Source organism: Dermacentor silvarum, chromosome 7, assembly GCF_013339745.2.
Source record: "Dermacentor silvarum isolate Dsil-2018 chromosome 7, BIME_Dsil_1.4, whole genome shotgun sequence".
Classification (NCBI taxonomy): domain Eukaryota; kingdom Metazoa; phylum Arthropoda; class Arachnida; order Ixodida; family Ixodidae; genus Dermacentor; species Dermacentor silvarum.
The window spans coordinates 12501658-12516215 of NC_051160.1; the positions used below are offsets into that span (position 1 = coordinate 12501658).

At 47.3% G+C, this 14558-nt stretch overlaps 1 protein-coding gene across 2 annotated transcripts in view; it reads right to left on the bottom strand.

Moving 5' to 3' along the window:
• LOC119457564 (neuroglobin-like) overlaps nt 1-14558 on the bottom strand; it is a 262693-nt gene that overhangs the window by 150079 nt on the left and 98056 nt on the right. The window contains exon 1 of one of the 2 annotated variants that reach the window (XM_037719172.2): nt 9335-9845. The exons of the other annotated variant lie outside the window; for it this stretch is intronic. The gene's annotated coding sequence lies outside the window, so the exon portion shown is untranslated. Of the gene's footprint in view, nt 1-9334; nt 9846-14558 lie in introns of those variants that run through there. 2 annotated transcript variants of the gene reach the window in all.

Here is a 14558-nt window from a genome sequence, read left to right on the forward strand (position 1 = left end):
CATACTGCGCGCGGGTATATCCAAAACAAAAGGAAATGGAAAGTGAAAAAAAAAGAAAGGTACGTCGGTAATCAAGTACACATTATCAAGAGTTGCACAGTGTCCCGAAAAATCTAGACCGCTGTGAGAAAAGGAGCAAGGATTTAGCGGCTCGGATGGCGGTCGAGGTTGCGACGCAGGGGAGAGCGCATACAGAGGCAAGGAACGTAGAGATTACGAAAAAAAGGGAATACAGAACAAGAATAAGATAAGGGGTGCGATGCAAGAGGTAAGCGGACGAGACCGAGTAGACGGTCATTACACAAAGGCACGCGCGACGTGATGCGAAACGCTAATTCCCCTTGCTGACAACGGCCGCCACCATCCCCCACCCTCCTCTCCACTTCTGCTCACCGAGCCGTGTGCAGAGTGAGCTGCCTCGTAACTTTGTGCACTTCCTTGGTGTCGCGAAGAGCTTTACTTTGCGCCGGTGTAGCGCCATGGCGTTGGAACCGGTGTGTACGGTAGCCTACACGTGTATATGGCTGTCTTGCTTTTGCCTCGCGCATGCGTACGTGTGCGTTTGTGTGTGTGTGTGTGTGTGTGTGTATGTGTGTGAGTGTGAGTGTGTGTGCGCGCGCACGCGTCGCACGGGTGCGTGTGTTTGTAGTTGAGAGGTTCGGCCGACGCTGCTAAGGAAGTGACCCGAAAAAAACAAAAACAAAAACAAAAACTGTCCCGTTACCTCTGCCATCCACCTTTTCACCCCATTGGAGAAGGGAGAGCGCGATGAAATTGCTGGAGTCTCTCGAACCTCGGCTGTCTGTGCTCCGTTTCGGCAGTTACGTGCAGTGAAGTGAAAACTTGCGGGTAGCGTCGGTCAATCAGAAAAGAGAATCACAAGAAGGGCTATACTCTTTCGTTTTTCCGCCTCTTGTCGTCCTCGGCGCGACGTCGACTGAATGGGATTACGTCACGGAAGCATTAGTAGCCCGCAACGGGCGAGTCCAGTTCCTCCTCCGCATTGCAGGAACACGCAGCCGATTCTCTTCACTGATCACCCGACACAAGGCTTCACTTCACTGCACGGAATTAGTGAGGCGAAGTATATCTTGACACCGCGCCAAGGCTCTGTTTTCGCGGAGCGATGAGAATTGCCAAGAAGCACAAAAAGAAAAGAAAGAAAGAAGGAAAGAAAGCACTCACGAGACAAAAGAAGTGTGGTAGCTGTGTTTGCTCGGCTGCTGTCCTTAACAGTCGCGAGAGAGGCACGATCGCATTAGAATAAACTTGCGAGAGCGCGGCATGGGGAAGGGGGCCGTCGGCATTCAATGAAATTTTTTTAAATTCTGGCGCTTTTCGTGGCAAAAGCTTGATCTGATTATGAAACAAGCCGTATATAGTGAGGAACTTCAGAATATTTTCGACCACGTAAGCTTTAACGTGTACCTAAATCGCAAGTGCAGAAACACGTTTGAGTTTTGCCCCCGTCGAAATGCGGCCGCCGCGGCCGCGGGGCCGAACCTGCCACCTCGACCTCCGCTAGTGCGGACGCTGTAGCCGCCAGGTTAGCGCGACGGACCGTATTCAATCTTTTTTTTTTCTATCTCACACTCGTCAAGTAAACTTGGCTTTGAGGCTTGGGCCGATGAATCAGCGCTACACCATCGTGTTGGACACATGCCAAGCTTCGTTCTAGTTTCTCGTCGGGCAGACCTGTACTCCGAGAATTGTCGGGCAACATTGTGCGCCCATAATTCCTTGTATCCTCAGTCCTTGTGTGTTCTTATACCGGCACAGCACGACTGAGGCAACGCCGCGTTCTTACGGTTGATTGGCATGTATAAAAGAAATCTTAGGAAGACTCATCGTGTCGCCATATATTATCGGTCCAATGAGTGGCCGCTCCTTCCAACGCGCGCCATTGAATCGGAACAATTATGGCTTCTATGGCCAGGACGCTTCATAGTGTTCGATTGTAAGATTAAATTTCAGGCAACAGCATCAGCTAGCTGAACCACAGTAAACCTATAGGGCTTTCCGCGGTGCAAAATTTTTTTCCGGGACACCTGCCTTTTTGAATTATTGCAGCCACTAACAACGCGACAGCTGATTTCTGTAAATCACGCAGATGCCCTTCACCATCGGGTCTGGAAAAATAATGGTACCCGTGAATTCTTTTCTTGAAAAGGTCGGTTCGAAGCTCCCTTCGTCGAAACTTTATCAAGCCAAACCTACAGTATACAGGGTTAGCTGCACGCAAAAACAAATTCTGGCTGCAGATTTAAGAAAGCGATTTAGGTTAGGTTAGGTCAAGTTAGGTTCAGAACAACGTGAGCAAGCTCACTGCGAGGGTATCAATTTCGTTTTCTTTTTTTTTTTATGCCAGAGGTTGATGACGGCGCCCGTACGTGGAATAGAGATAGAGATGAAGTTTTTTTTTCCCGCGAGGGCTTAGCAATTTGCATAGCTTTGCCTTCGCATACAACGAATCGTTCTCGTTTCTCGGTTTACTCAGTCTGGCTGAGATATCGTAAGAACCGAAAGAGCCGTTAACGCCCGACGAAAGCAGGCAGGAAGAGAGAAAAGAGAATCAGCTTGCCTACTTCGTGCTTGCTCCGTGAAAAGCAAGTAAGAAGACAATAAGGCAGGACGCACAGAAGCACATCGCCGCGGCCGCCCCAGTGGCGCCACCATATAGTACGGCGCCCAATCGAACCAATTACGGGACCGCCTGACCCGCCGCTCGTAGAATTAATTCGATCGCTCTCCTTCCTCTTCCCGAATGCACGCGTATATAACTCTTGTGCGATGGTCGTATTGGAACACGAAGGCTTCGAGTTTTCATATATATATATATATATATATATATATATATATATATAAGGAAGAAACGAAAACGCTTAAATAGAACAAACGAGCGCCGCTTAAGGACAAATTCCAGAGTGCGACAAATTGCGTTACGGCTCGGGGACGCGTTAAAAGCACCGGAATGCCCCGTCCCGCTTAATTCAGTTCAGGCAGAAGCGGCCAGTCTTATACCGGCCTTGTCCGCACTGACCATTAATAGGCACTGCGGCTGACATGCTCCTATCTTTCTCGTTTCTTTTACGCGTTCTCTGTTCTTTCATTCTTTCTTTTTTTTTTTTGGGAACCTGAGGGTATTTGGTTGAACTGCGCGACGAGGGACAGGGTCAGCCATAATGACGAAGGATGAGATTCGCTTAGCGTCTATAATCGTATTACGGGGGTGGCCCGCCCCTCCGAACTTGGACCATACGCCGCTACCCTATGCTGCCTTTAATAGGGCTATAGGCCAGGATATAAAACCCGGGTTACTTTTTTCTTTGTTCGTCTTCTGCCTTTACTTTTGATTAGTTATTCATAGACTCATTTTATTGACAGCAATACGCATTTCCACGACGTTCAACTATAGCATGGAATGGTGTGGGTTTTCTATTTCCTGCACCGCACACTACGAAGAAATCACCTTCATATAAGAGCGCACCAATTTTAGGTGCGCTGAACGTCAATATTAGAGATTGCGAACACGTATCTAATCGTATTTATTACTTGATTCATACTTTAATCTAAATTTGAAAGCGTAAACTATCGATTGTTTGTTTCTGTATCCGGATAAGTATAAAACCTGGAGTGAAGCAGCTGAAAAAAAAAGAAAAAAAAAAAAAGCCTGTTGCTAATCTAGCTCAACCATGAGAATACGTGGCCATTAATATCACCCCTACTGCTCCAAAACGTATATAGCTCAGTATTTAGTAACGATCCGTAGATGCGCCGTGTTGAGACCTAATGCGAAAATCAGTTATGTTTGCACGATACGGTTTCCTAGCCATAGTGGGGCAGTGCCTGCTGTGTCTATTAGGCATTGAAAAAATTTCGGTATTCCATTGAACGTTCAATGCCAGTTTTTTTCTGGTATACGTTTACATTGGATCTTATCCGAAAGTTGCCCCATTCGAATCCTTTCTAAAAATGAATTTCGGTGTACCAGAATTAGGACGCAAACAAAGCGCGAGCGGTTGTTTGCCGTAATGAAGAGGTCATTTCGGCGTTAACGAAATGGGGATGAGACGCTATACTAGCAGTGCGTAATCCGGGTCACCGTCGCTCGCGAACCCGGAGTCACGGCATATGGCGCATACCCCGCGGCTGGCCTGCGGCGGTGCTCATAACCGTTTATCCTCCGCTTCGTGAGTCTCCAATTAAGCCTCCGGTCTTTGCCAGACTCCGAGGGGCGGGGGGGGGGGGGGTGAAGCGGGAGAGTTGCTGGAAGGGAGGGTTGTGAGGGCATGGATGAGATTTTGACCGTGCTCAACTCCATTAACGTGGAACCTGTGTTTCAGAGCAGGGCTCATTTGCAAACTTGTCTCTAACATCTTCCTCCTCCTCCTCGTCGACTCCCCTCTCCTACCCAACCCCTAGAATACTCCTTTATACTCTCTCCCACCTAAGCGTGCGTCGCGACAAAGTTAATCCCACGACTAATCTACTTCGGGAACGCTATCAGCGTCGGTTCTGACGGCGGAAGGGGACGAGTGATTAGAGGGCAACGTTTCAGTCGAAGGTCAGGCCGAGGTCGCGTTTTATTAATTTCTGCGCCACCCGTGCTTTAAGAACGGGCGCAATCACTTGCCGGATAGAAGCTACAGGAGATGATAGGCGCAATTTACTTTTAGTTGTCTAATAAAAAGCAATTCTGCTGTATTAAATAAATAAATAAATAAATAAATAAATAAATAAATAAATAAATAAATAAATAAATAAATAAATAAATAAATAAATAAATAAATAAATAAATAAATCAGAACCTTTCCGATAGGCTGGGCATGATCTTCGTCATCAGACGGCGGGAAAGCAGCGGCCAGATATTGAAGAACTACAGGCACAAAAATTTTATGTGCCGAATTTATTTACTGACATATTTTTTCTGCTTTTTTTTAAGTAGCTTTCGACACCATAATCGCGGTACGAAGCCTCAATTGCTCAAGGGTCACACAAGCAATTAATTACAGACCTGAGACGTATTCTACCAGCGCAAGAAACACATGGAACGAGATCAAGATACACACAGTGCACGTCTCGTACCACGTCTTCTCTTTTAATTACGTCAGGTAAACATGGCTCAACCCTGGAATACGCACCAACTAGCCCTAATAACTTTCTTCTCTAACTGTAATTCATTACATCACATTTTACACGACCCGTTCAAAACCAGCGTCAAGCGCTACGCGGCTTCCAGCGTGAAAAAAAAAAAAAAAAAAAAAGGAGCCCATCACGCCACTAAAAGTGGAAGCGGCGGTCACGTGGTACCGCAAACAACTTAAGAGCCCGCCGGTCAGCCCGCTGCTGTGGGTGAAGGCCACGTAATGACCGCTGTCTCTCTCTCTCACTCACACACACAACAATTTCAAAGCGAACGGTTTCTTAGCGAACCTCCAGACATTGCTGACCGCGGCTGCTTTGAACTGCTGTTCTGCGGAATAGCCAGGCCACAGAAAATAATATATTCATGTGTTCGATGGCGATATCGAATCTCGGACTCTCTCCCAGCCCACCGGTCCCGATGCTCTAACCACTGGGCCATAATTACAGGCCGACTTCGCTCGTGCCAACGCCGATTCTATATTCGATTCATGAGCGCCGCCATCTTAGACTGTTACACAAACAATTTATAAGTTTTACGAAAAGTAAAGCCACGTAACATGGTCACTGAAACGCTTAACGCATTTATACAACTATTTTCACGCTTGCAAATCGACTGTAGTAACGTGCATTTCGTTGTTAAATATAAAAAAGAGCAGCCTTAACAGACCAAGATGGCGGCACATAAACGGAGTAGGAGGAAGAAAGAGAAAGACAGAAGGCAGGGAGGTTAAGCAGAATAACGTCCGGTTGGCTACCCTACACAGGGGGAAAGGGAACACAAAGATGACAGGAAGAGAGAGGAGGGAAGGAAAGAAGGAAATTAGCGGTGAATTCGCTGGCGCGTCTGGTATTGCACTATTAGTCAAAGACGTTCACACAAGCCCGTCGTCCTCAAAACGCGTCAGTAAAATAGCATATAGCTCCTTGAGACAATTGGCGCTTGCGTCACGTCTCCTAGTACATGCGAGAGTACGTGCACGCGTCGGTTTCCATCAGGCCAAATACGCAGGGGTAAAATGGGCGAACAACAGTCAACTTCGTCACTGTCTTTCACGTCATACTTCTCACTGTACGCAAGTCTCCTTACTATTTTTTTGTCTAGGAAAAACATCAAACGTCGCCTTCGAGACGTCATTCCGTCGGCGTCTCACAGCATATGCATTCGCGTAAACTGCCGTTATCGTTTCGGCAGGTATATATCTTATGGACGGTGTAGTCGACAAGCATTACATGGCACAAAAGTTGTGACCAGCGTGGTGCGTAAACATTCGCTATGCATGACATTACACGTTCTATATGGCGTGACATTAAGGATAATTTTACGCATCGCATTTAGCTTTTATAGCCAGTCACCCGCTTCCCAAATGCCATAGATTGCAACATGTGCATTGGATGAGCATATATGTCTTTCGTTTAGTGCTCATATTCATTTATTCCCTCCTACCAGTGCAGGACATTCTGCAGGAAGCAGCTGTGATTTATTCCTACGATTCTGCCTCACCCCCCCCCCCCTTTTTTTTTTCTTTAATATGTATTTGCTGTCCAAGAGGAAGCGGAATGGTGGTGGTGAAGGGGGGGGGGGGGGGGCAGGCCCCAGCGAAATATTTCTTCCTTCCAAAACAACGGGGATTACCATGGGTTTTCTCGCCGATCCTGCCAGAACGATCAGTCTTAATAAACCTGGCTGGGGACACCCACACGCGCACCTGGGCGTTGGATGTGCCGGGATAATGCGTAGGTCCCCAATCCCCCGTGTAGGGTTGCAAATCGGGTGCAACTCCGGGACATCGTGCCTTTCCTTCTTTATATATTTATATATGGCCACGCTCACCATGCCTGTAAGTGTCAGCCATGGCTTTAGCGACGAAAAATCTGAAACGTGGCGCGCATCTAACGCATATAAAATGCGTTATTAAGAGGGTTTTGTTTCTTCTGTTTCAGTGTAGTTCAGCAGTGACTGTCAGCAGATAGGTTCGTTTTAGAAGTGAGTGGGCCAGTACTCTATCTTAATTTTATGGCTGCTAAGGTAATGAGGAACGTCTGCCCAAAATTGCATCAGAGCTTGAAGTGTGAAAAACATCGATCCGACACGATGTCCTTGCATCTGTGTGTGTAGTATGTAAAGAACCTCACGACACGCGAGTCTAAAAACCAAAGGAGTTACGACACTCAAGACTCGGCATTAAGGTCAAACACTATCGTCAAGCCCTTGTCTCGTGTGCTACGTTGAAACGCCTTGATTAAGTAAAGTCCTCATTATGGGTAGCCGGTTAACGTAACGAGATTAACGAGGTGATTTATCTACGTGAAAACAGAACACATGCTGCCCTTTAAAAAAAAGAAAGAAAGAAAAGAAGCTGTACGCATTCCACAGTCATTGTAACGAACTTACAAGTACGCGTATTTCATCATCATCAGCCTATTTTTATCTCCACTGCAGGACGAAGGCCTCTCCCTGTGATCTCAAATTACCCCTGTCTTGCGCTAGCTGATTCCGACCGTGCGCCTGCAAATTTCCTAACTTCATCACCCCACCTAGTTTCCTGCCATCCTCGACTGCGGTTCCCTTCTCCTAGTATCCATTCTGTGACTCTAATGGTCCACCGGTTATCCATCCTACAGTGTATTTCTGTATACCTTAAACATTGCCCGTATCTGTATCCTCACACAGCACTTATTATACCAACGTGTCCAAGTAGCACTAATTGCCACTTTACTATGACATCAGGAGAAACGTAATAGACAAATGGAAAGCAAGCAATGATACTAGAATGCGCAGATGTCGATGGTATGAACGTCGCGATCGTAACGGGGGAGTCGGCAGCAAGCAGCGGGAGTTATATAAAATCTCATTTCCGACAGTTCCCGTCCCAGGCAAGGTTCGCCCACGCATAGAGCCAGTTCGACTGACAGTGTCCCAACAACCCCACCCACGTTGGCGTTCGTTGAACACCTAGTCACTCATATCCCGTTTAGCTAATGAGATATTTCTAGGATAGACAGGACTTAGAGTGTGTGGTGTTAGCGGACATTTACTGCTCGTGATGTTTCTGGTTTTGAGGAACGTGTGTTACTGCTGGCGCCATTTTAAATTTGATCTGTGCTTTCTTTTTCTTTTGGCCGCCACGCTTTAAGTTTGATTGCTGTTATGACGCGTTCACTAAGTCAGCTTTCTGCAGAAACTTCATCTCCAGTTTGCTGATCGCGTTTTTGTTGCTTTTCTTGCTTTTGTATTGCTTGTCCGTCTGCTTGGTCGTCAGCCGAACTTCTGCAGTATGTTGTAAATAACATAAATATCTCGGAGGGTGCAAGGAAGGCAGGCCCGCTGTTCAGTTTTTGCTAGTGTTCACGGCAAGCCTCACCTGACAGCCGTCAGTTGTAAACTACGCAAACGGGAGACGATTAAGCCCCGACGCTTCGATCAGTGTTAGCTGAAACTAACCGTTACATAGACAAAGTGATAACTGTACAGGAGGCAAACAGTTAGCGATGAGCATGCGGGACGCCTTGCTCCAATGTAATCTATAAACTGCACCTTCTATAAGAATTCGTTTTGTTTCATTTCATTACAGCGTTGATTGCTCAGCAAGACCTAGTTGTCTATTTTCTCGTCATGCAGTAGGCAACCTCACAGTTTAAGAAGTAGCACTATACACTACACAGATAAACCGAGCCCACAAAGACTAATAATTCTGTGAGATTTTAGGGTCCTCAAGCGGCTCTAAAGTAGCTTATTTTTCTATTTTGCCATCACAGAAAAGTTGGCAAGAAACGTTCGCCTCCATTCCATCTATTTCTTTTTCTTCTTATCTGGTCAGTGAGATCCGAGCGAAAAAAAAAAAAGTGAATACAGCACAAGATACCAGAGCTGCCGACGTAACGAAACAGATATACTGCGCGTATCAGAATGGCGACAAAACGAACCAACTTCGGTGTCTTCGAAAATCAAACGCAGCTGAACAATCATTCGAATAATCCAGGACGACTGCCGACTACACCGGCATGTCGTCGCTCGTCCGCCTCACGCGGTCAGTAGACCGAGAATTTATGATCCGGAAACAGGATAGACGGTTGACAACTCGTGTTGCTTCCTGACATTGGGGGTGTACTAACGACACGCCCCGGGGCTCACACCCTTCGAAACGCGATTTTAAGCGTCCCGATTTGCGAATCCTGGTCAGCGGCTCACCTGGAGACGACGATCCTGCCCTGTTCACGGCCGTGACAGTAGACGCACGACACGTCGTCGTCACCTCCCCTCTCCGTCGAAAGGTCCCGTTGACGGACGGTGACTCGCCGAAGAAGAAGGGGCTCGCAAATGCAGCGGCTATTCCAACTCGGCTCGTCACTGGGACCGATTCTTCTTCTCTCGGACGACGCGATCACTTGCACGACGACGCCAGCGTCAATCACTGCCATGACGGCGTTGATAAAGTGCAGTGTCAACTTCGGCGGCGTCGGCGGAGTTCACCACCGCGCCGCCGGCGATCGAGAGACGGCGAGAGCACGTCTTTCTTTTTTTCGGACGGTTGTGCGTTTTTCGCACACGACGCGACCACGCGTCTCCGGAGTTGGGTCCACGCGAAATCACGGAGAGCGCGAGAAAGAAAGGAATACGCGAAACTCTGTCGGCGAACGCGAAAGGGCCAACCGCGGTTGGCGATAGCCCTCGCGCGACTGGCGTCCGCGCCAGCTGCCGCCGTGTTCAAACTGGCCACCGGGAGGTGGAGGGGGGGGGGGTTGGAGGGAGAGGCGGATCAAAAGGAAACGGTTGAGCGAGAGAAGAGCTAGAGCGAAAGAAAGAGTGTGCAAGTGAAAGAACGAGGAGCAAAAAAAGAAAGAAAACGGCGTTCGCCTGCGGATTGTGCGAAGGAGAGCCGCGTGGCGGTGGACACGCGCGCTGAAAAGGAGGAGGGAGAGGAGGGCGAAAGAAGGAAGGAGAGTGAGAGAGAAGGAGTTCGTGGGCGTGCGCGCGTCAGCAGCCATAGTAGAGGCGCCGTCACCGCGACCTGGAGCGACTCGCCACCAGAGGGCACTGCCATCTATAAAAAAATGAATGAACGAGGAAAAAAGAAAGAAAGAAGGCCGCTAGCACGCGAATTTTGGCCAGCCAATAAGCAAAGCTTCCTCGGCATCTCAGAGTTTCATGCAAAAATTACTGGAGGGAACTTTGGCACTTCAATCGTTACACTACCATAGGAACGATGGGTAGTATCGTGGAGGAAGGAAAAAGATAAGAGGGAGTATCGCGCAACGCGATTGAAGCCAAGAGTGTCGTCCCAACACGTGGTGAAAATGTCAGAGTACGGATCGAGGTACGCCAGAGCGCGCGTTAGGTTCTGGTACTCCCGGTTGATATTTTTTTCGATAACCATTCGCATTTGCCTTCTTCAGTGCCCATTCGAAACCAAACGTGTCGGCAAATCTCGATTATTGCTCCGTGATCTCGACGCAAGAGGCCACGTGTTGGGCCGACGCTGAGCAAAGGGACTGGCGTCACGAAGGGTTAGCTTGCCAAGGCTGGCTGCGCCACGTAATGCTCTCTCCTGACTTTTTCCTTCCTCCATGGGATAGTATACATGGACATGGATTTGTCTCATCTTCGTGCTTCTGGCTTCGGACGTTCTTGTGGATTCATTTAATACGTTTTGTCCACTTTATCGGCCTAAGTTTCGCAGCAATCCGATCGGGGGTGCTTATTCTGGACAAATGCCAAATTCAGCCACATTATCGAATTTGCGATCTGGTCGGCTTTGATTGTCCCGGAGCTGGCTGCTAAGGACTTTCTGATTTGCTCGAAACCCTGCCATTACAGTATTTGACAATGCGGCGTAATTTGAGAACAATAGCACCCCGGGCTCAGCCTGGCTATAGGCTTCTAGCCTTTCCCTTATTTTAATCTCTCTTTTTTAAAACATGGATGATGGTAATAAGACTTTTGCGCCCATGTAATATATTATTTGAAAATTATCGATTTGCAAAGTCAGAAAGCCGTTTCAAGCCGTAAGGACGAAGTTTAGGCAAACTATGTACTAACCAACGTTCCCATGGTAACTGGTAACGCTTCCACCGTCTATAACCACTAGCAACAGAATTCGCTCTAGTAATTTTTATAGGAAACTCTCTACTTGCTGCCGTTATCGTGCGCCATGATGAGCGTGCTTTCGTCGCTACCGTCACTATGGCTGCGAAATGACGCCACTCACGAGCCCACAGGGCGAGAATTAGAGGAAGCGACTGGCTTTAATTATAATTTTTTTCCTTTGTTGCTGAGATATGAAACCAACAGACAATGAAGCGAAAGAAAGCATGGGGGAAATTAACTGCGTCATATTTTTTTTTTGCAACTCAAGTGTTCAAGTAATAAACACACAAAAAAAGCAATTAACGTGCAAGAGAACACACCGTATTTCAAGGAAAATCTCCGGCATATGATCCGGCACATGATCCGAGATATCACGACGTTGCGCATTCGTTACAAGCTTCCTTCAGTATAAAGTCGGAATACAGCCCGCCTCGTCCCATTCGCTTAGGCGTCGAGCTTCGTCCACATTACATTGTGCAATTTCACTCCGAAGCTGTTTGGAGTGTACAGCCGTTAGTGAAGGAAGAGGTGTGATGACTACAAGTATATACATACTGTTTATAGACGGTCTATCGACTTCCGTGAAGAAAATGTGACGTCCGTAGACTTTGTAACGCAGTAAACACTCTAAATGAAGTCCATATACCCTTCAGGGTGTATCTTGTCCCTAAGCAATACTCGTCGTATGTCTTGCTTGCGTTTTCTTTCAAGAAAACTCTGCGCTCGGTAAATATCTGCAAACAATGCTACGTCACGCTTATAACAGCGCCTACCATTCGTGACCAGGAAGTACCGGGAGCGCAGCGTTCAAGAAAAGAAAGGCATGCAAAATAGGTGTAAGTTATCGTTTGGGGTCCAGATAACCCTTAGAGGGTGCCCACTTTTCCTAGAGTGAAATAATTTTGCACGCTTAAGGGTGTTGGTTTGTGCTACATCTAACACCCTTTTCAAAAACTGTAAAAAAAAAAGCTTTTTTTTTCGTTTTTTTTTGCCGAATACTATGTTCAGCTCGCTCAAACTACACCGGCAATGAGAGAGGTCGTAAATAACAACGGTGTACTAATTCCCACAACCTGGTGAACACCGAAATATCTGACACCAGAGTTGTCTAATAATAGCTATGCAAGTATTTCTTTTTTCCATGTAATGTTTCGTGTCGTCTGTTTACATCGATCGTCCCGCAATTACTGCCTCGTCATGTTTATTTGATATAAGAAGTCTTCAAAACAGTTAAGTTTATTCGTACCCATCAACGTTTCGATCTTACTTCTTAAAAGGTGAGGTAGTTAGCCACTAACCAGCACCCTTAACCCTGTAATGACCAAACACAGCTTCACATAAAAAAAAAAATGAGCACATATTGTTCCACTTCATTTCTTCCGGTAACAGATCGAAAAGCGCAATAAAACAATTAAACGCAATTTTGGTTACAACCTAACTATTAGAGTATTTAATCAATTAGCAATTTGTCTTCTCAACTATTCACAACCGAGAACTCTCTCCAGCGTGCCGAAAAGCTACGTCTCGTGTGATCGTTGAGGTATCAAATCAAAACAGCGTAGCATATTTTTTTAGAATACGTTGGGCATTACAGGATTAAGGGTGCAAAACAATTTTACTGTGTGGGCTGCTTTAGATGTTTGTGAGGGAATACGGGTCCCGCAGGGAGAGGCCTTCGTCCTACAGTGGATATAAAAATAGACTGATGATGATGATGATGACGGGTTCCACATGTCCGCCTGCAACCAAAGCGTGGGACCGCCGCAGCAGAACTGCGACCGGCTGGTTGGCCAGCTGGCCTGGTCACAGCGCCGAGGGGGTCTGCGTGCGCGTAGGCGCGTGATCGATAACACGCGCGCGGGGTTCTGGTCCTGTGGTTCTTCAAGCCGCGGCTCGCTTCGAGGCCACTTTCAAGCCACCCTCGCTCGCCCCAACGACGCGCCTCCGCGGTGCGTTCAACGTGGTTTCTGTACGAGCGCCGAGGCCTAGTGCGCATGTTTATGATACTTTCAAAATTAAAATTGTCGGGTTTAATTAAGGGGGTAACAGCGCAAACAGACGGGGACAGAGTGAATATACAACAGGAGACAGCGCTAGTGTCCTGTTGTGCTAGCGCTGTGTCCTACGATAGTATTCAGTAATAGTGTCCTGAATACTATCGCTTTGTCCTGTTGTATATTCACTCTGTCCCCGTCTGCGTGCGCTGTTAGCCCGTTAGGATGCTTTACCAACTTTCCCACCCAGTTATCCTTGTCGGGCTTAATGTCCTGAGAGAGTAAGAAAGAGAGAGAGATAAGAAGGAAATGCCGGGAGGTCAACCAAGGTCTCGCCCGGTTGGCTACCCTACCCGTGGGAAAGGGGAAATAGGGAAAGAAAGTTAAGAAGGAGAGAAGGAGAGTCATTGTGCGCGCACTCGCAGATGAAAGTTCACTCGCGTATATGCTGACTCATGATGAGTTTTCACTCACAAGCGCTTATCTATAGTATGGTTGTCTTCAAAAAAGCACATTAGCACTTTGGTGGCCTATAGTGCATACTATAGAGGTATTCGTCCAGGGTCCCGGGATCTCAGCTTGCGAGAACGGTCTGATGTCTAAGCGGCTATACGTATAAGACTCATACGCAGGAAATCTCGGTGAGAGTTGTAGGTTGGACAACGGCATAGAATGCGTTTCTATCATCTCATCCCGTAAGCGAGAGTCGCACACGGTGCTGTCGGCCCCAAAACTAAACAGTGGGTTATGAGGTATGCCGTATAGTGGGGTATCCGTGTTATTTTTTGACCGGCTGAGGGTTCTTTAGCGCGTACCCTAAGCCCGGAGCGCGAGCATTCTTACAGTCCGCCCCCTACTGGAATGTGGCCGAACCCGTGATCTCAGGTTCAGCAGCTCAACATCATAGCAACTTAGTCACAACGGCAGGTTGTTATGCTATCCAATAAATGAATGAATGACCGACCGACCGACCGACTGAATGAATCTTTTTATTCAGTTGAAATTTATGGTGCAGTGGAGTTTCATCTGATGCATTTCATCCGAGCTCTTAGACGTACTGCTAGTAATTGGCTCATGCAGTTGGTATACAAGTATACTAACTCAGGCACACATATCAGACATCTTACCCGGACTACCCGCCACCGCCTGACATCTCTACCAGCGGACAGACCACGTACCTCTTCCTGCCAAACAATAGCCACGCATGGTGAATCATTACCAACTTGCTTCACTCCTGCGGCAAGACCTTCGATTCCTCCGTGGTGCCTTACTCAGTCAAATATCAACCTGACAATACCTGGCATCCAGAAAAAAGCAGAGCTGTCATCACCAGC